The sequence below is a fragment of the Ranitomeya imitator genome, chromosome 8, assembly GCF_032444005.1.
Source record: "Ranitomeya imitator isolate aRanImi1 chromosome 8, aRanImi1.pri, whole genome shotgun sequence".
Classification (NCBI taxonomy): domain Eukaryota; kingdom Metazoa; phylum Chordata; class Amphibia; order Anura; family Dendrobatidae; genus Ranitomeya; species Ranitomeya imitator.
The window spans coordinates 82,598,783-82,625,075 of NC_091289.1; the positions used below are offsets into that span (position 1 = coordinate 82,598,783).

Sequence of the window (26,293 nt, forward strand, 5' to 3'; positions counted from 1 at the left end):
GACCGGCGCTTGCGGGAGCGCAGAACTGTGCGTGCTGTGGCATTGTCCTCAGAGCAGATTCCTGAGCCAATGCAGTGTGATAGGATTCTGTCTAGAAGGGAACGACAAGGATTCAGACGTCAGAATAGGTTGTGTTATTATTGTGGCGACTAGGGTTGAGCGAAACGGGTTGTTCATTTTCAAAAGTCGCCGACTTTTGGCAAAGTCGGGTTTCATGAAACCCGATCCGACCCCTGTGCGGGGTCGGCTATGCGGTGCGCGACTTTCGCGCCAAAGTCGCGTTTCAATGACGCGAAAAGCGCCATTTCTCAGCCAATGAAGGTGAACGCAGAGTGTGGGCAGCGTGATGACATAGGTCCTGGTCCCCACCATCTTAGAGAAGGGCATTGCAGTGTAAGACTCATGCTGGTGTGGTAGATGGAGGCAGGTATATCTCGCCCAGGTGTTTTGTCCTATGTGAATTAGGCCACTCAGTATCTTCAGGGTGCTAATGGGTTAATGATTGCAGGAATAAAAGATGACCAGCTGGGTGTTTCCAGTGTCTGCCTGGGGCACACAGATTGCCTGCCTGTGTGAGACAAACGTGAGTGAAGAGCTCTGCTCAAGATCTGTATGATGTTAGCTGGGTGGGAGAAGCCCCTCCAGTTGTTGAGATAGCAACGTATTTGTTTAGTTAGTGCCGGACAGGCTAGGGTTTATTTTTATGTTTTGTTTTTTGTGTTGCTTTCACGTTAATAAATCTGACCTGAGGTCAGCCTGCTCAGAAACCTGCTGTACGCCTCAGATTCAATGCACAAACCACGTGTCCTTTGACCCCAGCAAAGGCGATCCCAGAGTGTTTTGTCACATTGTGGTGGAGAACGCGGGCATACCGTGGCACAGGCGACAGCATGGAAGACGTGGTGAAAGCCTTAGTACAGTCCACTGCCGTACAGCAGCAGGCCACTGCCGCACAGCACGAAGCTAATCGCTTGATGGCCGCACAGCTGAAGGAGTTACTGGACATGACGGTTGCAGACCGCCAACTTCTCCAACAGGTGGCGCAGCGCCTGGTGAGCATGCCTGACGCTGACCCGGAAGCAGAGTCCAGAAGGATCCATGTGAGTCGATACTGGCAAAAGCTGACTGCAGAAGATGACGTCGAGGCATATCTGACAACTTTTGAGCGGACGGCATTGAGAGAGAAGTGGCCGAAGGCACGATGGGCCGATTTGATTGCCCCGTTTCTCTCCGGCGAGGCCCAAAAAGCTTACCATGATTTGGACCCGGAGGTCGCTCAGGACTTTGAGAAGCTGAAAGCTGAGATCCTGGCCCGGCTGGGTGTGACGACGGCTGTCCGTGCACAGAGGGTACATCAGTGGACATACCAGCAAGATAAACCAGCGCGGTCTCAGATGTTCGACCTGATCTACTTGACAAAGAAATGGCTGCAACCCGAGGTACTGACAATACCCGAAATAATCCAGCGGGTTGTCCTGGACAAGTACCTGAGAGTACTACCCCCAGCGCTGAAAAGGTGGGTAAGCCAAGGAAATCCCACGACAGCGGATCAACTTGTGGAGTTGGTCGAGCGTTATTCCGTGGCAGAAGGACTTCCCAACGACACCGCCAAACCCCGGACTGTGCCTCCTCCTCGTGGAACCGGTAAGACTGTTCCAGGGACCACGGGTGAAGGAAAATCGCTTAAAACTGTGGGGGAGGAGTCCGGGACTGCTCGCACTCCGAGACCAAGAGTATTGGACGGTGGTCTCAGTAGGGGACCTGTTAGGTGTTTCCGCTGCCATGAGAAGGGTCATGTTTCTGCGAACTGTCCTGTTACCGCTGAACCCATGCAGTGCGACGTTATAGACTCTAGAAAACGCATGTCTTTGGTTACACAGCTAGTGAGTGTGAATGCGGGTCAAAATGATACAGTGAAACACCTGTGTGAATTATCTGTTGATGGGAAAAATGTTGTGGCATTACTAGACTCTGGAAGTGTGGTGACTCTGGTGAAAGCTAGTCTGGTGGCACTTCCGTCTGGTCCGTCTGACAAGTTTTCTGTGACGTGTGTGCATGGTGACACCCGCTCGTACTTAACAGCGGTCATATGGATTTCTACTCCCTATGGGTCAGTGCAGCACAAAGTGGGACTCGTTCCCGCATTGTTACATGATGTAATCCTGGGCAGGGATTTTCCCTATTTCTGGCAGTTGTGGGAGAATCAGTTACTCCTTCACGGTAGCTGTACCCGTGAATCTTCTCCCATGCCATCTGGAGGACCCGAGTCCCTAGAGGAGACCCCACAGGAAGATGTTGCTGGGGAGGTTAGTGAATCTAACCTTCAGTACCCCTTCTCCGTCATGGCGGGGGAAACAGAGGAAACTGAGGAACCTCAGCGAGAGGCGGAGGCAGACAGCCATCCGGCACCCTGCCTGCCAGATTTGGGAGTCCAGGTGGATGACTTCCACAGCGAGCAAATGAAAGATCCTACCCTGACTCCGGCTAGGAAAAATGTAAAAATGATAGATGGGGTACCCGTAGAACCTGACACTAGGCTAGCGTACCCGTATATGGTTCTTGAAAATGATTTGCTCTACCAGGTAGAAAAAAAAGGGGAAGACACAGTGCAACGGTTAGTGGTACCCAAACCTTATCGGCGGAAGGTACTGGATTTGGCCCACGGACATATAATGGGGGGACATCTGGGGGTACAGAAAACCACAGAAAGGATATTGCATTGTTTTGTGTGGCCTGGAATACATTGTGATGTGCGTAACTATTGTGAGTCCTGTCCAGAGTGCCAAATCGCGGCCCCTAAATCTCAGTTCCGTAGCCCTTTGGTACCCCTTCCTATCATCGGGGTCCCTTTTGAGAGAATTGGGATGGATTTGGTTGGGCCCCTTCCCCGATCCGCACGTGGGCACCAACATATCCTCGTCATCGTGGACTATGCCACTCGTTACCCGGAAGCCGTCCCTTTGCGTAACACAGCTACCAAGACGATCGCCAAGGAATTGGTACAAGTGTTTAGTCGGGTGGGAATTCCAAAACAGATACTCACCGACCAGGGGACTCCCTTTATGTCGAGGGTAATGAAGGAGCTCTGCAGGCTCTTACAAATAGACCCGTTGCGTACGTCTGTCTATCACCCTCAAACAGATGGCCTGGTTGAGCGCTTCAACAAAACCTTAAAACAGATGCTCCGGAAGGCGATAGACAAAGATGGGAAGAACTGGGATTACTTGTTACCCTATTTGCTGTTTGCCATTAGGGAAGTTCCCCAGTCTTCCACAGGATTTTCGCCTTTCGAACTGTTGTACGCCCGTCGTCCCCGGGGACTGCTGGACGTCGCAAAAGAAACCTGGGAAGGTCAAGTCACTCCCTTTAAAACGGTGATCGACCATGTAACACAAATGCAGGATCGTATTGCCGCTGCCATGCCCATTGTTAGGGACCATATGTTACAGGCCCAGGGAGCCCAGAGGCAAAGTTATGATAGAGGCGCTAAGGTCCGTACATTTGCACCCGGCGATAGGGTGTTGGTCCTAATCCCTACGGTGGATAGTAAATTCCTGGCGAAATGGCAGGGCCCATTTGAGGTCCGAGAAAGAGTTGGTGAAGTGAACTATAAAGTGTACCAGCCGGGTAAGAGAAAACCGGAACAGATTTATCATGTGAATCTGATAAAATCCTGGAAAGACCGCTCTGCCCTAACGGCGGATCTGCCCCGTCCGGTTTGTTCACCTACTGTACCAGAGGTGCAGGTTGCTGAGACTCTCTCAGAACGACAAAAATCTGAGGTTAAGCAATTTTTGTTACAGAACCGACAGTTTTTCTCCGAAAAACCTGGCCGGTCGAAGTTGGTGAAACATGAGATTGTCACAGAGCCTGGCGTCACTGTTCATGTGAAGCCCTACCGGATTGCGGAAGCCCGCCGTGAAGCCGTCTCCCGGGAAGTGATGGCAATGTTGGACTTAGGAGTCATTGAGGAGTCACACAGCGCCTGGTCCAGTCCAATTGTGTTGATACCTAAACCGGATGGCTCCATCCGGTTTTGTAATGACTTTAGGAAACTGAATGCAGTTTCTAAATTTGATGCGTACCCTATGCCCCGGGTCGATGAGTTGATCGACCGGCTTGGTAAAGCCCGATACATTACGACCCTGGATTTTATCAAAGGGGTACTGGCAGATTCCTCTGGCCGAGGCGGCCAGAGAGAAGACGGCATTTGCTACACCGGAAGGTCTGTTCCAGTATGTCTATATGCCGTTTGGACTTCACGGAGCTCCCGCAACGTTCCAGAGATTGATGGATCGAGTCTTGAGGCCTCACAGACAGTACGCTTCTGCCTACCTGGATGACATCGTAATTTACAGCATGGACTGGGAAACTCATCTCCAGAAGGTACAAGCCGAGATTGATGACCTGCGAGATGCAGGTTTAACGGCAAACCCCAAGAAATGCCACATCGGGCTTGAAGAAGCCCGATACTTGGGCTACGTGATTGGCCGAGGAGTGGTTAAACCCCAGATCGACAAAATACAGGCAATTCAGGGCTGGCCACAACCAGTGAACAAGAAACAAGTGCAGGCTTTCCTGGGGATTGCCGGCTATTATCGCCGGCAGGGCCGTATTTAGAGTTTCTGCTGCCCTAGGCACTTTTAGCGCTGCCTCCCCCTCTGGTGAGTATGACACTATCGGCAGTGACTTTGGGAAGAATCACTGATGTGAAAGTTGCCGTTTGCAGCAGATCAGGCAGTTTTTCTGCATCTGCCACGTAACGGATCACTTACGGCAACACTGCGTTTGGTTTCATTCATTCCTTATGGGATTTGCGGTACTTGATGTGATCTGGGAAATGCGGTGCCATACCTCCTAACTTTTGAAGGGAAAAAGGTCTAAAGGTTGCGGCGCACTTAGTGCGCCGCGGCAAATTTTAGGCCACGCCTCTGACCACACCCATTTCACAACTAATCACACCCATATCCAAGTCCCAACCACACCCATTTAGCACTGCTGATCACAGTTTCATATACATTAAAACAAAAAAAAAAATATGGCCACGCAGTGCTTCATACTGTACAATGGCTATGCAGTGCTCCACATACTGTATAATGGCCCTACATGATGTTCCATACTGTATAATGGCCACACAGTGCTCCATACTGTATAATGGCCACGTCTGTCCTGTGTCCTTGTGTGTACCACATTGAGAATGGAGAAAAGAAAGAAGACCAAAGAACTGTCTGAGGACTTGAGAAACCAAATTGTGAGGAAGCATGAGCAATCTCAAGGCTACAAGTCCATCTCCAAAGACCTGAATGTTCCTGTGTCTACCGTGCGCAGTGTCATCAAGAAGTGTAAAGCCCATGGCACTGTGGCTAACCTCCCTAGATATTGACGGAAAAGAAAAATTGACAAGAGATTTCAACGCAAGATTGTGCGGATGTTGGATAAAGAACCTCGACTAACATCCAAACAAGTTCTAGCTGCCCTGCAGTCCGAGGGTACAACAGTGTCAACCCGTACTATCCGTCGGCGTCTGAATGAAAAGGGACTGTATGGTAGGAGACCCAGGAAGACCCCACTTCTTACCCCGAGACATAAAAAAGCCAGGCTGGAGTTTGCCAAAACTTACCTAAAAAAGCCTAAAACGTTTTGGAAGAATGTTCTCTGGTCAGATGAGACAAAAGTAGAGCTTTTTGGGCAAAGGCATCAACATAGAGTTTACAGGAGAAAAAAAAGAGGCATTCAAAGAGAAGAACACGGTCCCTACAGTCAAACATGGCGGAAGTTCCCTGATGTTTTGGGGTTGCTTTGCTGCCTCTGGCACTGGACTGCTTGACCGTGTGCATGGCATTATGAAGTCTGAAGACTACCAACAAATTTTGCAGCAGAATGTAGGGCCCAGTGTGAGAAAGCTGGGTCTCCCTCAAAGGTCATGGGTCTTCCAGCAGGACAATGACCCAAAACACACTTCAAAAAGCACTAGAAAATGGTTTGAGAGAAAGCACTGGAGACTTCTAAGGTGGCCAGCAATGAGTCCAGACCTGAATCCCATAGGACACCTGCGGAGAGATCTAAAAATGGCAGTTTGGAGAAGGCACCTTCAAATATCAGGGACCTGGAGCAGTTTGCCAAAGAAGAATGGTCTAAAATTCCAGCAGAGCATTGTAAGAAACTCATTGATGGTTACCGGAAGCGGTTGGTCGCAGTTATTTTGGCTAAAGGTTGTGCAACCAAGTATTAGGCTGAGGGTGCCAATACTTTTGTCTGGCCCAATTTTGGAGTTTTGTGTGAAATGATCAATGTTTTGCTTTTTGCTTCATTCTCTTTTGTGTTTCTTCATTTAAGACAAATTAAATGAAGATAATAATACCAAAGAATTTGTGTTTGCAATCATTTTCAGGAAGAAACTGAGTATTATCTGACAGAATTGCAGGGGTGTCAATACTTTTGACCATGACTGTACTGAGCCCGAGTGACGGGCGAGACACCACATGTACTGAGCCCGGGTGACACTGTAATATGTAAGTAACATCAGACTGTATTGTGGGGACCATTCACTTCTATGGGAGGGTGTTAAAGGGAACCTGTCACCCCCAAAATCGCGGGAGAGGTAAGCCCACCGGCATCAGGGGCTTATCTACAGCATTCTGGAATGCTGTAGATAAGCCCCCGATGTAACCTAAAAGATGAGAAAAAGACGTTATATTATACTCACCCAGGGGCGTTCCCGCTGTTGGTCCGGGTCTGGCGCCTCCCATCTTCATCAGATGACGTCCTCTTCTGGTCTTCACACCGCAGCTCCGGCGCAGGCGTACTTTGCCTGCCCTGTTGAGGGCAGAGCAAAGTACAGCATTGTGCAGGCGCCGGGCCTCTCTGACCTTTCCCGGCACCTGCGCAATGCAGTACTTTACTCTGCCCTCAACAGGGCAGGCAAAGTACGCCTGCGCCGGAGCTGCGGCGTGAAGACCAGAAGAGGACGTCATCTGATGAAGATGGGAGGCGCCAGACCCGGACCAACAGCGGGACCGCCCCTGGGTGAGTATAATATAACGTCTTTTTCTCATGTTTTAGGATACATCAGGGGCTTATCTACAGCATTCCAGAATGCTGTAGATAAGCCCCTGATGCCGATGTGCCTACCTCACCCGCGATTTTGGCGGTGACAGGTTCCCTTTAAGGAGGAGGTGAGCTGTGACATCTCCTATTGTGACTGTTGGATCTGGTTGCCGGGGTCTACCTTCCTGTGGTTGTTACAAGTATCCTCCGCTCACCTTTCGGGGTGTTGCGCTCCTCGTCCACTTGTCTCAGGAGATTCGGTTGAACGCTCGGTCCGGCGCTGACATCCTGCAATATAATGGAAATGGCGGCTGAAGCTGCAGCACAAGGAGACACCGGAGAACGGCGGGGACAGAGCGCTCTGTAGCCGTGGACACGTGAAGTATAGCACGCGGCTGCCGGTCATGTGACGCCTGCACTCACTTTCACCAGAGGGGCGGCGCTATAGGTGATAATATCAGAGTAGAAGCCTCGCTGTCTGATCACCGGATATTTCCGCGGGAGGACGGCGCTGATCCGCGCGGGTGACACCGGCACAAGCGACTGCGGACGCGGGATCTCCCAGTGTGGACGGGACTCCGCGGAGGATGGGGGTCGTCTGCCGTTATCTGCTCCATCTGCGCCCAACAGAGAAGACAAACATGTCTGATAACTCTACAGGACCGCGACAGCTGCAGAACATCGCCCCCCCCTCCCTCCCTCCCTGCAGAGCTTCATCGCCCCCCCTCCCTCCCTGCAGAGCTTCATCGCCCCCCCTCCCTCCCTGCAGAGCTTCATCATCGCCCCCCCTCCCTCCCTGCAGAGCTTCATCATCGCCCCCCCTCCCTCCCTGCAGAGCTTCATCATCGCCCCCCCTCCCTCCCTGCAGAGCTTCATCATCGCCCCCCCCTCCCTCCCTGCAGAGCTTCATCATCGCCCCTCCTCCCTCCCTGCAGAGCTTCATCACCGCCCCCCTCCCTCCCTGCAGAGCTTCATCATCGCCCCCCCTCCCTCCCTGCAGAGCTTCATCATCGCCCCCCCTCCCTCCCTGCAGAGCTTCATCGCCCCCCCCCTCCCTCCCTGCAGAGCTTCATCGCCCCCCCCTCCCTCCCTCCCTGCAGAGCTTCATCATCGCCCCCCCTCCCTCCCTGCAGAGCTTCATCATCGCCCCCCCTCCCTCCCTCCCTGCAGAGCTTCATCGCCCCCCCTCCCTGCAGAACATCGCCCCCGTCCGTCCTCATACTCACCTCCTGTCACTCAGCTCAGCTGCCTGTCCCACACACTGCGCGCGCCGCAGCCGCCGACATCCCTCTGGCGCTCTGTCCCGCCGCCTTCTTCCTGACTGAGTGAGCGGTCATGCTCAATAAGGTAATGAATATGCGCATATTCATGACCTTAATGACCGGTACCATGTGACCGCTCACTCAGGACGCGCTACAGACGGTGAGAACAGGCATCGCTGGAGGCTGGAGCAGGAGGTGAGTATCGTCTCTCTTCATGGAGGGTGGGTGGGATGCGGAGGCGGGGAGGGGCGCGGGGAGGCAGGCGGGGGGGCGGGGTTTTGCGTCGGTCGCGTTTGTGACTTAAAAAAAAAAAAATCCTTGCCCAGGTGCCGCCCCCCCGCAATGTCGCCGCCCTAGGCACGTGCCCTCGAGTGCCTAGTGGCAAATACGGCCCTGATCGCCGGTTCATACCCAATTTTGCAGCCATGGCTACTCCCTTGACGGATCTTACCAAGGGGAAGGGTTCCGTCATGGTAAAATGGACCTCAGCTGCTGAAGAGGCCTTCCACAGCCTGAAACGGGCTTTGTGCTCTCAGCCCGTACTAGTGACTCCTGATTTTAGCAGCGAGTTTGTGGTACAAACTGATGCCTCTGATACTGGTGTCGGAGCTGTACTTTCCCAGGTGAGGGACGGAGTCGAACACCCGGTCCTCTATCTCAGTCGGAAACTGAATGTACATGAGCAGAGGTATGCCGTGGTTGAAAAAGAGTGCCTAGCCATTAAATGGGCTCTCGACTCCCTCAAGTATTACCTGGCTGGTAGGAAGTTTAGGCTGGTCACAGACCATGCCCCTCTCAAGTGGATGCACCTCCACAAGGACCGTAATAGTCGGGTAACCAGGTGGTTCCTTGCCCTGCAGGCTTACTCTTTTACGGTGGAGCACCGACCTGGGGTGCAGATGGGGAACGCCGATGCCCTATCCCGAGTGCACTGTTTCAAAAGTGTTCTTGCTCGACCGGAGTGGTCTGAGCAAGGGGGGGGGATATGTAAGACTCATGCTGGTGTGGTAGATGGAGGCAGGTATATCTCGCCCAGGTGTTTGTCCTATGTGAATTAGGCCACTCAGTATCTTCAGGGTGCTAATGGGTTAATGATTGCAGGAATAAAAGATGACCAGCTGGGTGTTTCCAGTGTCTGCCTGGGGCACACAGATTGCCTGCCTGTGTGAGACAAACGTGAGAGAAGAGCTCTGCTCAAGATCTGTATGATGTTAGCTGGGTGGGAGAAGCCCCCCCAGTTGTTGAGATAGCAACGTATTTGTTTAGTTAGTGCCGGACAGGCTAGGGTTTATTTTTATGTTTTGTTTTTTGTGTTGCTTTCACGTTAATAAATCTGACCTGAGGTCAGCCTGCTCAGAAACCTGCTGTACGCCTCAGATTCAATGCACAAACCACGTGTCCTTTGACCCCAGCAAAGGCGATCCCAGAGTGTTTTGTCACAGCAGTGATTGGCTTGCTGTCTGCGGCGTCACAGGGGCTATAAAGGGGCGTTCCCGCCGACCGCCATCTTACTGCTGCTGATCTGAGCTTAGGGAGAGGTTGCTGCCGCTTCGTCAGAAGCAGGGATAGCGTTAGGCAGGGTCCATTAACCACCAAACTGCTTGTGCTGTAGCGATTTCCACTGTCCAACACCACCTTCGGTGTGCAGGGACAGTGGAAGCTACATTTTTTTTTTCTCAGCGCTGTAGCTCATTGGGCTGCCCTAGAAGGCTCCCTGATAGCTGCATTGCTGTGTGTACGCCGCTGTGCAAACCAACTGCTTTTTTCAAAGCACAAATCCTCTTGTTCCTTCCTTTCTGCACAGCTATCTTTTTTGTTTGTCCACACTTTTTATTTAATTTGTGCATCAGTCCACTCCTTATTGCTGCCTGCCATACCTGGCTGAGATTACTGCAGGGAGATAGTAATTGTAGGACAGTCCCTGTTTTTTCTTTTTGTGGGAGATTAAGATTGGCATTTCTGCTAGAGTGCCATCCCTGTGTGTGCCATCTCTCACTCAGTGGGCCATAGAAAGGCTATTCATTTTTTTGCTTGATTTGGGTTCTAAAATCTACCTGAAAAAATCACTACATCAATCAGTGGGAGAAAAATATTGGCCTCAGGGCTTGTGTGCCACTCCTGACTCCTGCGTGTGCCATCTCTCACTCAGTGGGCCATAGAAAGCCTATTTATTTTTTTGCTTGATTTGGGTTCTAAAATCTACCTGAAAAAATCACTACATCAATCAGTGGGAGAAAAATATTGGCCTCAGGGCTTGTGTGCCACTCCTGACTCCTGTGTGTGCCATCTCTCACTCAGTGGGCCATAGAAAGCCTATTTATTTTTTTGCTTGATTTGGGTTCTAAAATCTACCTGAAAAAATCACTACATCAATCAGTGGGAGAAAAATATTGGCCTCTGGGCTTGTGTGCCACTCCTGACTCCTGTGTGTGCCATCTCTCACTCAGTGGGCCATAGAAAGCCTATTTATTTTTTTGCTTGATTTGGGTTCTAAAATCTACCTGAAAAAATCACTACATCAATCAGTGGGAGAAAAATATTGGCCTCAGGGCTTGTGTGCCACTCCTGACTCCTGTGTGTGCCATCTCTCACTCAGTGGGCCATAGAAAGCCTATTTATTTTTTTGCTTGATTTGGGTTCTAAATCCTACCTGAAAAAATCAATAAATCAATCAGTGGGAGAAAAATATTGGCCTCTGGGCTTGTGTGCCACTCCTGACTCCTGTGTGTGCCATCTCTCACTCAGTGGGCCATAGAAAGCCTATTTATTTTTTTGCTTGATTTGGGTTCTAAAATCTACCTGAAAAAATCACTACATCAATCAGTGGGAGAAAAATATTGGCCTCAGGGCTTGTGTGCCACTCCTGACTCCTGTGTGTGCCATCTCTCACTCAGTGGGCCATAGAAAGCCTATTTATTTTTTTGCTTGATTTGGGTTCTAAATCCTACCTGAAAAAATCAATAAATCAATCAGTGGGAGAAAAATATTGGCCTCTGGGCTTGTGTGCCACTCCTGACTCCTGTGTGTGCCATCTCTCACTCAGTGGGCCATAGAAAGCCTATTTATTTTTTTGCTTGATTTGGGTTCTAAAATCTACCTGAAAAAATCACTACATCAATCAGTGGGAGAAAAATATTGGCCTCAGGGCTTGTGTGCCACTCCTGACTCCTGAGTGTGCCATCTCTCATTCAGTGGGCCATAGAAAGCCTATTTATTTTTTTGCTTGATTTGGGTTCTAAAATCTACCTGAAAAAATCACTACATCAATCAGTGGGAGAAAAATATTGGCCTCAGGGCTTGTGTGCCACTCCTGACTCCTGCGTGTGCCATCTCTCACTCAGTGGGCCATAGAAAGCCTATTTATTTTTTTGCTTGATTTGGGTTCTAAAATCTACCTGAAAAAATCACTACATCAATCAGTGGGAGAAAAATATTGGCCTCAGGGCTTGTGTGCCACTCCTGACTCCCGTGTGTGCCATCTCTCACTCAGTGGGCCATAGAAAGCCTATTTATTTTTTTGCTTGATTTGGGTTCTAAAATCTACCTGAAAAAATCACTACATCAATCAGTGGGAGAAAACTATTGGCCTCAGGGCTTGTGTGCCACTCCTGACTCCTGTGTGTGCCATCTCTCACTCAGTGGGCCATAGAAAGCCTATTTATTTTTTTGCTTGATTTGGGTTCTAAATCCTACCTGAAAAAATCACTACATCAATCAGTGGGAGAAAAATATTGGCCTCTGGGCTTTTGTGCCACTCCTGACTCCTGTGTGTGCCATCTCTCACTCAGTGGGCCATAGAAAGCCTATTTATTTTTTTGCTTGATTTGGGTTCTAAATCCTACCTGAAAAAATCACTACATCAATCAGTGGGAGAAAAATATTGGCCTCAGGGCTTGTGTGCCACTCCTGACTCCTGTGTGTGCAATCTCTCACTCAGTGGGCCATAGAAAGCCTATTTATTTTTTTGTTTGATTTGGGTTCTAAAATCTACCTGAAAAAATCACTACATCAATCAGTGGGAGAAAAATATTGGCCTCTGGGCTTGTGTGCCACTCCTGACTCCTGTGTGTGCCATCTCTCACTCAGTGGGGCATAGAAAGCCTTTTTTTATTTTTATTTTGTTTCTAAAGTGTTTCGGAAAAAATAAATAAATAAATAAAACAGTGGGAGATTAATATTGCCCTTTCTGCTTGTGTGCCAGTCTTGACTCCTGGGTGTGGCATCTCTCTCTCTCTCTCAAATTGTGGGCCATAGAAAGCCTATTTATTTTTTTGCTTGATTTGGGTTCCAAAATCTACCTGAAAAAATCAGTACATCAATCAGTGGGAGAAAAATATTGGCCTCTGGGCTTGTGTGCCACTCCTGACTCCTGTGTGTGCCATCTCTCACTCAGTGGGGCATAGAAAGCCTTTTTTTATTTTTTTTATTTGGTTTCTAAATTGTCATTGAAAAAACCATTTTATTTTATTTGGTTTCTAAATTCTTCCTGAAAAAATCATTTTATTTTATTTTGTTTCTAAAGTCTCCCTGAAAAAAAATAAATAAATAAAACAGTGGGAGATTAATATTGCCCTTTCTGCTTGTGTGCCAGTCTTGACTCCTGGGTGTGCCATCTCTCTCTCTCTCTCAAATTGTGGGCCATAGAAAGCCTATTTATTTTTTTGCTTGATTTGGGTTCCAAAATCTACCTGAAAAAATCACTACATCAATCAGTGGGAGAAAAATATTGGCCTCTGGGCTTGTGTGCCACTCCTGACTCCTGTGTGTGCCATCTCTCACTCAGTGGGCCATAGAAAGCCTTTTTTTTATTATTTGGTTTCTAAATTGTCCCTGAAAAAATCATTTTATTTTATTTGGTTTCTAAATTCTTCCTGAAAAAATCATTTTATTTTATTTTGTTTCTAAAGTCTCCCTGAAAAAAAAAAAAAAAAATAGGTGGGAGATTAATATTGACGTTTGTGCTTGAGTGACAGTCCTGCGTGTGTGGCATCTCTGTGATTTGGTGCCACAGAAAACAGAGTGTGTAACATTGTGCCTGATTTTCCTTGTGGTCTCACCAACCTGTAAAGGGATATTGAAATCATACTGAAGTTATAGGTCACCGTGTAAGTTGTTTGACAGCAACAAATAAAGTTACTTTGGTTAAGTTTTTAAAACAATCAGGAAGTCTGGTGCAAGAGGTCGTGGCCGTGGGCGTTCATTGTCAGCTGGTAATGATGGTAGTGGTAGTGGAGCATCAGGTGGTCGTGGGAAAAAAAATATTACACCTAAGTCTGGAGCTGTGGAGCCAGGTTCGTCGTCTGGCTACACAAGGCCTCGAACGCTCTCTTTTCTGGGAGTAGGAAAACCGCTTTTAAAGCCGGAGCAGCAACAGCAAGTTTTGGCTTACCTTGCAGACTCAGCCTCTAGCTCTTTTGCCTCCTCTTCTGAAACTGGTAAATGTAAAAGCAGCGCGTCGCTTGTGGATGTTCACGGTCAGGGACAAGTCGCTTCCTTGTCCTCTTCAGCAAAAACAACAACAAGAGAGAAGGATGCAGCAGGCGACACAACGGGTTACTCCATGGAGCTCTTTACACATACCGTCCCTGGCTTAGAAAGTGAAACACTTAACAGGCTATGCCCATTACAAGTAGATTCTGACATGGAGTGCACTGATTCACAGCCACAGCCAGACTACTATGCTGGTCCTTTGACTCAGACCACAACATTGCCCTCTCAGGGTACTGATCCACAATCAGACCCTGATGAGACTATGTTGCCCCGTTACGAACGCTATACCACCGACCGACACGGTGACACAGACGAAGTTGCACACGAGCTAGAAGAGGAGGTAATAGATGACCCAGTTGTTGACCCCGATTGGCAGCCATTGGGGGAACAGGGTGCAGGCGGCAGTAGTTCAGAAGCGGAGGTGGAGGAGGGGCCGCCGCAGGCATCAACATCGCAACAGGTTCCATCTGCCGGGCCCGTATCTGGCCCAAAACGCGTGTCAAAGCCAAAACCTGTTGGAGGACAGCGTGGCCATCCGGTTAAAGCTCAGTCTGCAATCCCTGAAAAGGGATCCGATGCTAGGAAGAGTGCAGTCTGGCATTTTTTTAAACAACATCCAATTGATCAGCGCAAAGTCATCTGTCAAAAATGTTCAACTAGCTTAAGCAGAGGTCAGAATCTGAAAAGTCTCAATACAAGTTGCATGCATTGACATTTAACCACCATGCATTTTCAAGCCTGGACTAACTACCAAACGTCCCTTAAGGTTGTAGCACCCTCGGCCAATGAAGCTAGTCAGCAACGCAACATCCCTTCCGTCACTGTAAGGCCACCATTTTCCGCACCACCGGCAGTATCTGTGCAGGTTTCTTTGCCAGCCAAAAGCAGTCAGGGTCAGGGAATCACCAGTTTTGTAGGAGGAAATATTGCATCTAGGGCACCGGCGGAAACAATACCGTCTCCAACCGTCTCTGAGTCTGCCATGTCCACCGGCACACCCACAAGTTCCACGATCTCCAGCTCTCCAGTCCAGCTCACCCTACATGAGACTCTGGTTAGAAAAAGGAAGCACTTATCCTCGCATCTGCGTACACAGGGTTTGAATGCCCACATAGCTAGACTAATCTCGTTAGAGATGATGCCCTACCGGTTAGGTTAAAAGCGAAGCTTTCAAAGCCCTGATGGACTACGCTGAACCACGCTACGAGCTACCCAGTCGACACTTCTTTTCGAGAAAAGCCATCCCAGCCCTCCACCAGCATGTTAAAGAGCGCATCGTCCATGCACTCAGGCAATCTGTGAGTACAAAGGTGCACCTGACAACAGATGCATGGACCAGTAGGCATGGCCAGGGACATTACGTGTCCATCATGGCACACTGGGTGAATGTGGTGGATGCAGGGTCCACAGGGGACATCAATTTCGGGACAGTTCTGCCTAGCCCACGGTCTAGGAAACAGTTGGCTGTAGGTGTTCGCACCCCCTCCTCCTCCTCCTCTTCGTCCTTCTGCAGAAGCGAGAGCTCGTCCACAGACCGCAGTCAGCAAACCACTCCATCCGCAGCTGCCACTGTTGCACACCAGTTGTCCCATTATGGGCCAGATACTGGCAAGCGTCAGCAGGCTGTATTGGCTATGAAGTGTTTGGGCGACAACAGACACACCGCGGAAGTTCTGTCCGAGTTCTTGCAGAGAGAAACGCAGTCGTGGCTGGGCACAGTAGATCTTGAGGCAGGCAAGGTAGTGAGTGATAACGGAAGGAATTTCATGGCTGCCATCTCCCTTTCCCAACTGAAACACATTCCTTGCCTGGCTCACACCTTAAACCTGGTGGTGCAGTGCTTCCTGAAAAGTTATCCGGGGTTATCCGACCTGCTCCTCAAAGTGCGCGGACTTTGCTTTCATATCCGCCGTTCGCCCGTACACTCCAGCCGTATGCAGACCTATCAGCGGTCTTTGAACCTTCCCCAGCATCGCTTAATCATAGACGTTGCAACAAGGTGGAACTCAACACTGCACATGCTTCAGAGACTGTGCGAACAGAGGCGGGCTGTTATGTTTTTGTGGGAGGATACACATACACGGGCAGGCAGTAGGATGGCAGACATGGAGTTGTCAGGTGTGCAGTGGTCGAAGATACAAGACATGTGTCAAGTCCTTCAGTGTTTTGAGGAATGCACACGGCTGGTTAGTGCAGACAACGCCATAATAAGCATGAGCATCCCCCTAATGTGTCTGCTGATGCAAAGTTTGACGCACATAAAGGATCAGGCGTCTGCACCAGAGGAAGAGGAAAGCCTTGATGACAGTCAGCCATTGTCTGGTCAGGGTAGTGTACAGGACGAGGTAGCGGGCGAAGAGGAGGTGGAGGACGAGGAGGATGATGGGGATGAGTATATTTTTAATGAGGAAGCTTTCCCGGGGGCACTGGAAATTGGTTGCGTGGCAAGGTCGGGTTCTGGTTTTTTGAGGGACACAAGTGACGTAGATTTGCCTGAAACTGCCCCTCAACCAATCACAACCGCAGATTTGACAACTGGAACTTTGGCCCACATGGCGGATTATGCCTTACGTATCCTCAAAAGGGACACACGCATAACAAAAATGATGAACGATGACGATTACTGGTTGGCCTGCCTCCTTGATCCACGCTATAAAGGCAAATTGCAAAATATTATGCCACATGAGAACTTGGAACTAATATTAGCAACCAAACAATCAACTCTTGTTGACCGTTTGCTTCAGGCATTCCCAGCACACAGCGCACGTGATCGTTCTCACACGAGCTCCAGGGGGCAGCAGACCAGGAGTGTTAGGGGTGCACACATCAGAAGTGGCGTTGGACAGAGGGGTTTTCTGACCAGGTTGTGGAGTGATTTTGCTATGACCGCAGACAGGACAGGTACTGCTGCATCAATTGAAAGTGACAGGAGACAACATTTGTCCAGTATGGTTACTAACTATTTTTCATCCCTTATCGATGTTCTCCCTCAACCGTCATTCCCATTTGATTACTGGGCATCAAAATTAGACACCTGGCCAGAATTGGCAGAATATGCATTGCAGGAGCTTGCTTGCCCGGCAGCTAGTGTCCTATCAGAAAGAGTATTCAGTGCTGCAGGTTCAATATTAACCGAAAAAAGGACTCGTCTGGCTACCCAAAATGTTGATGATCTAACATTCATTAAAATGAACCACAACTGGATTTCGAAATCTTTTGCCCCACCTTGCCCGGCAGACACCTAGCTTTCCTATGAAAAGCTCTTGCCTGTGGACTACTGTGAATTACTTTTCGAATATCTAATTTGCTGCAGCTGATTGTCCAGCATACGACATGTTTACACCTCCCTAAATGGCCAAACTCCCCACACGGGGCCGTGGTATCGCGACTTGGCGCAAGCACCCGTGAGAGTGCTGTTTGTCTGAAGAGGTGGGTGTGCCCGCTTTTGGTCGACGGCACTGCCACTGGGTCCCTCATAGTACAATAAAGTGTCTCTGGCGGTGGTGGTGCGCACCCAACGTCAGACACACTGTTGTAACATGAGGGGCCCTGGGCCTGTACCGCCAGCCACAAGAGAGTTCACCCAACCCCAGGTCAAACATTGCTCTACCACTTCCACAGTTATCTCTCACACTTCCACCAATGTTTAGTCTATGCGCTGACATCCTTCCATTCCTGCCACTGACAATACCATTGTGTTGACATGTATGATGGTATTTAACATAGTCAGGGGCAGTGTCCTCTATTTACCACAGTAAATACTTTGCGCTAAATTAGTAGGTCTGAAACTACGCAGAGGATCCCACCCCTGAACCTAATGATTGCACCCTTTAGTGTTTTCGTTTTGTTTTAATGCGAGACATTCACATTTATTTATTGTTTTGGACTACTAACTGGCAGACACTCATTACAATCGGCCTCCGCTGACCAGACCACTGCTGCCCGTCTACCCCTGGAACCAATTTTAAATTGCCTACAGCCAGCCCATTTTATTATGTTAGGCCTTCGAAGCCTGTCTGCGGCCCGTTCTTTCTACTACTACACTGACCAGTCTACTGCTGCCTGTGTACCCCTGGAACCTATTTAAAAGTGCCTACAGCCCAACATCTTTTTTTGTTAGGCCTTCGAAGCCTGTCTGCGGTCCCTCCTTCCACTAGGCCTCCACTGACCTGTCTACTGCTGCCCGTGTACCCCTGGAACCAATTTTAAATTGCCTACAGCCAGCCCATTTTATTATGTTAGGCCTTCGAAGCCTGTCTGCGGTCCGTTCTTTCAACTACTACTACACTGACCGGTCTCCTGCTGCCCGTGTACTCCTGGAACCAATTATAAAGTGCCTACAGCCTGTCCAATTTTATTATGTTAGGCCTTCGAAGCCTGTCTGCGGTCCCTCCTTCCACTAGGCCTCCACTGACCTGTCTCCTGCTGCCCGTGTACCCCTGGAACCAATTATAAAGTGCCTACAGCCTGTCCAATTTTATTATGTTAGGCCTTCTAAGCCTGTCTGCGGTCCCTCCTTCCACTAGGCCTCCAATGACCTGTCTACTGCTCCCCTTGTACCCCTGGAACCAATTTTAAATTGCCTACAGCCAGCCCATTTTATTATGTTAGGCCTTCGAAGCCTGTCTGCGGTCCCTCCTTCCACTAGGCCTCCACTGACCTGTCTCCTGCTGCCCGTGTACCCCTGGAACCAATTATAAAGTGCCTACAGCCTGTCCAATTTATTATGTTAGGCCTTCGAAGCCTGTCTGCGGTCCCTCCTTCCACTAGGCCTCCACTGACCTGTCTACTGCTGCCCGTGTACCCCTGGAACCAATTTTAAATTGCCTACAGCCAGCCCATTTTATTATGTTAGGCCTTCGAAGCCTGTCTGCGGCCCGTTCTTTCAACTACTACTACACTGACCTGTCTACTGCTGCCCGTGTACTCCTGGAACCAATTATAAAGTGCCTACAGCCTGTCCAATTTTATTATGTTAGGCCTTCGAAGCCTGTCTGCGGTCCCTCCTTCCACTAGGCCTCCAATGACCTGTCTACTGCTGCCCGTGTACCCCTGGAACCAATTTTAAATTGCCTACAGCCAGCCCATTTTATTATGTTAGGCCTTCGAAGCCTGTCTGCGGTCCCTCCTTCCACTAGGCCTCCACTGACCTGTCTCCTGCTGCCCGTGTACCCCTGGAACCAATTATAAAGTGCCTACAGCCTGTCCAATTTTATTATGTTAGGCCTTCGAAGCCTGTCTGCGGTCCCTCCTTCCACTAGGCCTCCACGGACCTGTCTACTGCTGCCGTGTACCCCTGGAACCAATTTTAAATTGCCTACAGCCAGCCCATTTTATTATGTTAGGCCTTCGAAGCCTGTCTGCGGCCCGTTCTTTCAACTACTACAACACTGACCTGTCTACTGCTGCCCGTGTACTCCTGAAACCAATTGTAAATTGCCTACAGCCAGCCCATTTTATTATGTTAGGCCTTCGAAGCCTGTCTGCGGTCACTCCTTCCACTAGGCCTCCACTGACCTGTCTCCTGCTGCCCGTGTACCCCTGGAATCAATTATAAAGTGCCTACAGCGTGTCCAATTTTATTATGTTAGGCCTTCGAAGCCTGTCTGCGGTCCCTCCTTCCACTAGGCCTCCACTGACCTGTCTACTGCTGCCCGTGTACCCCTGGAACCAATTTTAAATTGCCTACAGCCAGCCCATTTTATTATGTTAGGCCTTCGAAGCCTGTCTGCGGCCCGTTCTTTCAACTACTACTACACTGACCTGTCTACTGCTGCCCGTGTACTCCTGGAACCAATTATAAAGTGCCTACAGCCTGTCCAATTTTATTATGTTAGGCCTTCGAAGCCTGTCTGCGGTCCCTCCTTCCACTAGGCCTCCAATGACATGTCTACTGCTGCCCGTGTACCCCTGGAATCAATTATAAAGTGCCTACAGCCTGTCCAATTTTATTATGTTAGGCCTTCAAAGCCTGTCTGCGGTCCCTCCTTCCACTAGGCCTCCACTGACCTGTCTACTGCTGCCCGTGTACCCCTGGAACCAATTTTAAATTGCCTACAGCCAGCCCATTTTATTATGTTAGGCCTTCGAAGCCTGTCTGCGGCCCGTTCTTTCAACTACTACTACACTGACCTGTCTACTGCTGCCCGTGTACTCCTGGAACCAATTGTAAATTGACTACAGCCAGCCCATTTTATTATGTTAGGCCTTCGAAGCCTGTCTGCGGTCCCTCCTTCCACTAGGCCTCCACTGACCTGTCTCCTGCTGCCCGTGTACCCCTGGAACCAATTATAAAGTGCCTACAGCCTGTCCAATTTTATTATGTTAGGCCTTCGAAGCCTGTCTGCGGTCCCTCCTTCCACTAGGCCTCCACTGACCTGTCTACTGCTGCCCGTGTACCCCTGGAACCAATTTTAAATTGCCTACAGCCAGCCCATTTTATTATGTTAGGCCTTCGAAGCCTGTCTGCGGCCCGTTCTTTCAACTACTACTACACTGACCTGTCTACTGCTGCCCGTGTACTCCTGGAACCAATTATAAAGTGCCTACAGCCTGTCGAATTTTACTATGTTAGGCCTTCGAAGCCTGTCTGCGGTCCCTCCTTCCACTAGGCCTCCACTGACCTGTCTACTGCTGCCCGTGTACCCCTGGAACCAATTTTAAATTGCCTACAGCCAGCCCATTTTATTATGTTAGGCCTTCGAAGCCTGTCTGCGGCCCGTTCTTTCAACTACTACTACACTGACCTGTCTACTGCTGCCCGTGTACTCCTGGAACCAATTATAAAGTGCCTACAGCCTGTCCAATTTTATTATGTTAGGCCTTCGAAGCCTGTCTGCGGTCCCTCCTTCCACTAGGCCTCCAATGACCTGTCTACTGCTGCCCGTGTACCCCTGGAACCAATTTTAAATTGCCTACAGCCAGCCCATTTTATTATGTTAGGCCTTCGAAGCCTGTCTGCGGTCCCTCCTTCCACTAGGCCTCCACTGACCTGTCTCCTGCTGCCCGTGTACCCCTGGAACCAATTATAAAGTGCCTACAGCCTGTCCAATTTTATTATGTTAGGCCTTCGAAGCCTGTCTGCGGTCCCTCCTTCCACTAGGCCTCCACTGACCTGTCTACTGCTGCCCGTGTACTCCTGGAACCAATTATAAAGTGCCTACAGCCTGTCCAATTTTATTATGTTAGGCCTTCGAAGCCTGTCTGCGGTCCCTCCTTCCACTAGGCCTCCAATGACCTGTCTACTGCTGCCCGTGTACCCCTGGAACCAATTTTAAATTGCCTACAGCCAGCCCATTTTATTATGTTAGGCCTTCGAAGCCTGTCTGCGGACCGTTCTTTCTACTACTACTACACTGACCAGTCTACTGCTGCCCGTGTACCCCTGGAACCAATGTTAAAGTGCCTACAGTCCAATATTTTTTTATGTTAGGCCTTCGAAGCCTGTCTGCGGCCCGTTCTTTCTACTACTCCTACACTGACCAGACCACTGCTGCCCGTGTACCCCTGGAACCTATTTTTTATTGCATAGAGCATCCTTTTTTTAATAGTAGGCGTACAAAGTCTGTCTGCGGTCCACTATTGAAATTGTCCTCCACTGCCCAGAGCAATGCTGCCTGTGTACCCCTGTAACCTTTTTTAAGCTGCAGTGAGCCACATTTTTGGTTTAAGGCCTACTACCTGTGTCTGTCTGCGCCACTCAATTCAGCTGTGTTCCTTTGAAAAAAGCTGAGCGTCAATAGTCTTGTTTTCAGCCTCTAGGAATTTTAAAACTGCATTGGGGGTACAACTTTGGTAGGGCCTACTAACGGTGTCTGCCGCCCCAAGGTGTGCCCCGGGTTTCGTCCACATTGCTTCGGTCTTCCGACTCTCGTTTAGTAGTTGTAGAAAACTACACTGCATTAGGCCTACAAATTGGGTATGGGGTGTAGAGAGATGGTGTGTTACACTCCAAGGTGTTCCCCAGGCTTCGTACACATTGCTTCGGTCTTCCGACTCTCGTTTAGTAGTTGTAGAAAACTACACTGCATTAGGCCTACAAATTGGGTATGGGGTGTAGAGAGATGGTGTGTTCCACTCCAAGGTGTTGCCCAGGTTTCCTCGCCATTGCTTCGATCTTAATGCTCTCGTTTAGTAGTTGTTGGAAACTACACTGCATTAGGCCTACAAATTGGGTATGGGGTGTAGAGATGGTGTGTTCCACTCCAAGGTGTTCCCCAGGTTTCCTCGCCATTGCTTCGATCTTAATGCTCTCGTTTAGTAGCTGTTGGAAACTACACTGCATTAGGCCTACAAATTGGGTATGGGGTGTAGAGACGGTGTGTTCCACTCCAAGGTGTTCTCCAGGTTGCCTTTCCTGAGCTTCTATCTTCAGGCTCTCGTTTAGTAGTTGTTGGAAACTACACTGCATTAGGCCTACAAAATGGGTATGGGGTGTAGAGAGATGGTGTGTTCCACTCCAAGGTGTTCCCCAGGTTTCCTCGCCATTGCTTCGATCTTAATGCTCTCGTTTAGTAGTTGTTGGAAACTACACTGCATTAGGCCTACAAATTGGGTATGGGGTGTAGAGACGGTGTGTTCCACTCCAAGGTGTTCTCCAGGTTGCCTTTCCTGAGCTTCTATCTTCAGGCTCTCGTTTAGTAGTTGTTGGAAACTACACTGCATTAGGCCTACAAAATGGGTATGGGGTGTAGAGAGATGGTGTGTTCCACTCCAAGGTGTTCCCCAGGTTTCCTCGCCAATGCTTCGATCTTAATGCTCTCGTTTAGTAGTTGCTGGAAACTACACTGCATTAGGCCTACAAAATGGGTATGGGGTGTAGAGAGATGGTGTGTTCCACTCCAAGGTGTTCCCCAGGTTTCCTCGCCAGTGCTTCGATCTTAATGCTCTCGTTTAGTAGTTGTTGGAAACTACACTGCATTACGCCTACAAATTGGGTATGGGGTGTAGAGAGATGGTGTGTTACACTCCAAGGTGTTCCCCAGGTTTCGTCCACATTGCTTCGGTCTTCCGACTCTCGTTTAGTAGTTGTAGAAAACTACACTGCATTAGGCCTACAAATTGGGTATGGGGTGTAGAGAGATGGTGTGTTCCACTCCAAGGTGTTCCCCAGGTTTTCTCGCCATTGCTTCGATCTTAATGCTCTCGTTTAGTAGTTGTTGGAAACTACACTGCATTAGGCCTACAAATTGGGTATGGGGTGTAGAGACGGTGTGTTCCACTCCAAGGTGTTCCCCAGGTTTCCTCGCCATTGCTTCGATCTTAATGCTCTCGTTTAGTAGTTGTTGGAAACTACACTGCATTAGGCCTACAAATTGGGTATGGGGTGTAGAGACGGTGTGTTCCACTCCAAGGTGTTCTCCAGGTTGCCTTTCCTGAGCTTCTATCTTCAGGCTCTCGTTTAGTAGTTGTTGGAAACTACACTGCATTAGGCCTACAAAATGGGTATGGGATGTAGAGAGATGGTGTGTTCCACTCGAAGGTGTTCCCCAGGTTTCCTCGCCATTGCTTCGATCTTAATGCTCTCGTTTAGTAGTTGTTGGAAACTACACTGCATTAGGCCTACAAATTGGGTACGGGGTGTAGAGACGGTGTGTTCCACTCCAAGGTGTTCTCCAGGTTGCCTTTCCTGAGCTTCTATCTTCAGGCTCTCGTTTAGTAGTTGTTGGAAACTACACTGCATTAGGCCTACAAAATGGGTATGGGGTGTAGAGAGATGGTGTGTTCCACTCCAAGGTGTTCCCCAGGTTTCCTCGCCATTGCTTCGATCTTAATGCTCTCGTTTAGTAGTTGTTGGAAACTACACTGCATTAGGCCTACAAAATGGGTATGGGGTGTAGAGAGATGGTGTGTTCCACTCCAAGGTGTTCCCCAGGTTTCCTCGCCATTGCTTCGATCTTAATGCTCTCGTTTAGTAGTTGTTGGAAACTACACTGCATTAGGCCTACAAATTGGGTATGGGGTGTAGAGACGGTGTGTTCCAATCCATGGTGTTCTCCAGGTTGCCTTTCCTGAGCTTCTATCTTCAGGCTCTCGTTTAGTAGTTGTTGGAAACTACACTGCATTAGGCCTACAAAATGGGTATGGGGTGTAGAGAGATGGTGTGTTCCACTCCAAGGTGTTCCCCAGGTTTCCTCGCCATTGCTTCGATCTTAATGCTCTCGTTTAGTAGTTGTTGGAAACTACACTGCATTAGGCCTACAAAATGGGTATGGGGTGTAGAGAGATGGTGTGTTCCACTCCAAGGTGTTCCCCAGGTTTCCTCACCATTGCTTCGATCTTAAAGCTCTCGTTTAGTAGTTGTTGGAAACTACGCTGCATTAGACCTACAAAATGGGTATGGGGTGTAGAGAGATGGTGTGTTCCACTCCAAGGTGTTCCCCAGGTTTCCTCGCCATTGCTTCGATCTTAATGCTCTCGTTTAGTAGTTGTTGGAAACTACACTGCATTAGGCCTACAAATTGGGTATGGGGTGTAGAGACGGTGTGTTCCACTCCAAGGTGTTCTCCAGGTTGCCTTTCCTGAGCTTCTATCTTCAGGCTCTCGTTTAGTAGTTGTTGGAAACTACACTGCATTAGGCCTACAAAATGGGTATGGGGTGTAGAGAGATGGTGTGTTCCACTCCAAGGTGTTCCCCAGGTTTCCTCGCCATTGCTTCGATCTTAATGCTCTCGTTTAGTAGTTGTTGGAAACTACACTGCATTAGGCCTACAAATTGGGTATGGGGTGTAGAGACGGTGTGTTCCACTCCAAGGTGTTCTCCAGGTTGCCTTTCCTGAGCTTCTATCTTCAGGCTCTCGTTTAGTAGTTGTTGGAAACTACACTGCATTAGGCCTACAAAATGGGTATGGGGTGTAGAGAGATGGTGTGTTCCACTCCAAGGTGTTCCCCAGGTTTCCTCGCCATTGCTTCGATCTTAATGCTCTCGTTTAGTAGTTGTTGGAAACTACACTGCATTAGGCCTACAAATTGGGTATGGGGTGTAGAGACGGTGTGTTCCACTCCAAGGTGTTCTCCAGGTTGCCTTTCCTGAGCTTCTATCTTCAGGCTCTCGTTTAGTAGTTGTTGGAAACTACACTGCATTAGGCCTACAAAATGGGTATGGGGTGTAGAGAGATGGTGTGTTCCACTCCAAGGTGTTCCCCAGGTTTCCTCGCCATTGCTTCGATCTTAATGCTCTCGTTTAGTAGTTGTTGGAAACTACACTGCATTAGGCCTACAAAATGGGTATGGGGTGTAGAGAGATGGTGTGTTCCACTCCAAGGTGTTCCCCAGGTTTCCTCGCCATTGCTTCGATCTTAATGCTCTCGTTTAGTAGTTGTTGGAAACTACACTGCATTAGGCCTACAAATTGGGTATGGGGTGTAGAGACGGTGTGTTCCACTCCAAGGTGTTCTCCAGGTTGCCTTTCCTGAGCTTCTATCTTCAGGCTCTCGTTTAGTAGTTGTTGGAAAATACACTGCATTAGGCCTACAAAATGGGTATGGGGTGTAGAGAGATGGTGTGTTCCACTCCAAGGTGTTCCCCAGGTTTCCTCGCCATTGCTTCGATCTTAATGCTCTCGTTTAGTAGTTGTTGGAAACTACACTGCATTAGGCCTACAAATTGGGTATGGGGTGTAGAGACGGTGTGTTCCACTCCAAGGTGTTCTCCAGGTTGCCTTTCCTGAGCTTCTATCTTCAGGCTCTCGTTTAGTAGTTGTTGGAAACTACACTGCATTAGGCCTACAAAATGGGTATGGGGTGTAGAGAGATGGTGTGTTCCACTCCAAGGTGTTCCCCAGGTTTCCTCACCATTGCTTCGATCTTAATGCTCTCGTTTAGTAGTTGTTGGAAACTACACTGCATTAGGCCTACAAATTGGGTATGGGGTGTAGAGACGGTGTGTTCCACTCCAAGGTGTTCTCCAGGTTGCCTTTCCTGAGCTTCTATCTTCAGGCTCTCGTTTAGTAGTTGTTGGAAACTACACTGCATTAGGCCTACAAAATGGGTATGGGGTGTAGAGAGATGGTGTGTTCCACTCCAAGGTGTTCCCAAGGTTTCCTCGCCATTGCTTCGATCTTAATGCTCTCGTTTAGTAGTTGTTGGAAACTACACTGCATTAGGCCTACAAAATGGGTATGGGGTGTAGAGAGATGGTGTGTTCCACTCCAAGGTGTTCCCCAGGTTTCCTCGCCATTGCTTCGATCTTAATGCTCTCGTTTAGTAGTTGTTGGAAACTACACTGCATTAGGCCTACAAATTGGGTATGGGGTATAGAGACGGTGTGTTCCAATCCAAGGTGTTCTCCAGGTTGCCTTTCCTGAGCTTCTATCTTCAGGCTCTCGTTTAGTAGTTGTTGGAAACTACACTGCATTAGGCCTACAAAATGGGTATGGGGTGTAGAGAGATGGTGTGTTCCACTCCAAGGTGTTCCCCAGGTTTCCTCACCATTGCTTCGATCTTAATGCTCTCGTTTAGTAGTTGTTGGAAACTACGCTGCATTAGGCCTACAAA

The 26,293-nt window shown here is 49.1% G+C and overlaps 1 protein-coding gene across 1 annotated transcript in view; it reads right to left on the bottom strand.

The window, feature by feature from the left end:
* Positions 1 to 26,293, bottom strand: part of NTMT2 (N-terminal Xaa-Pro-Lys N-methyltransferase 2) — a 683,026-nt gene that overhangs the window by 55,065 nt on the left and 601,668 nt on the right. The window lies entirely within an intron of this gene.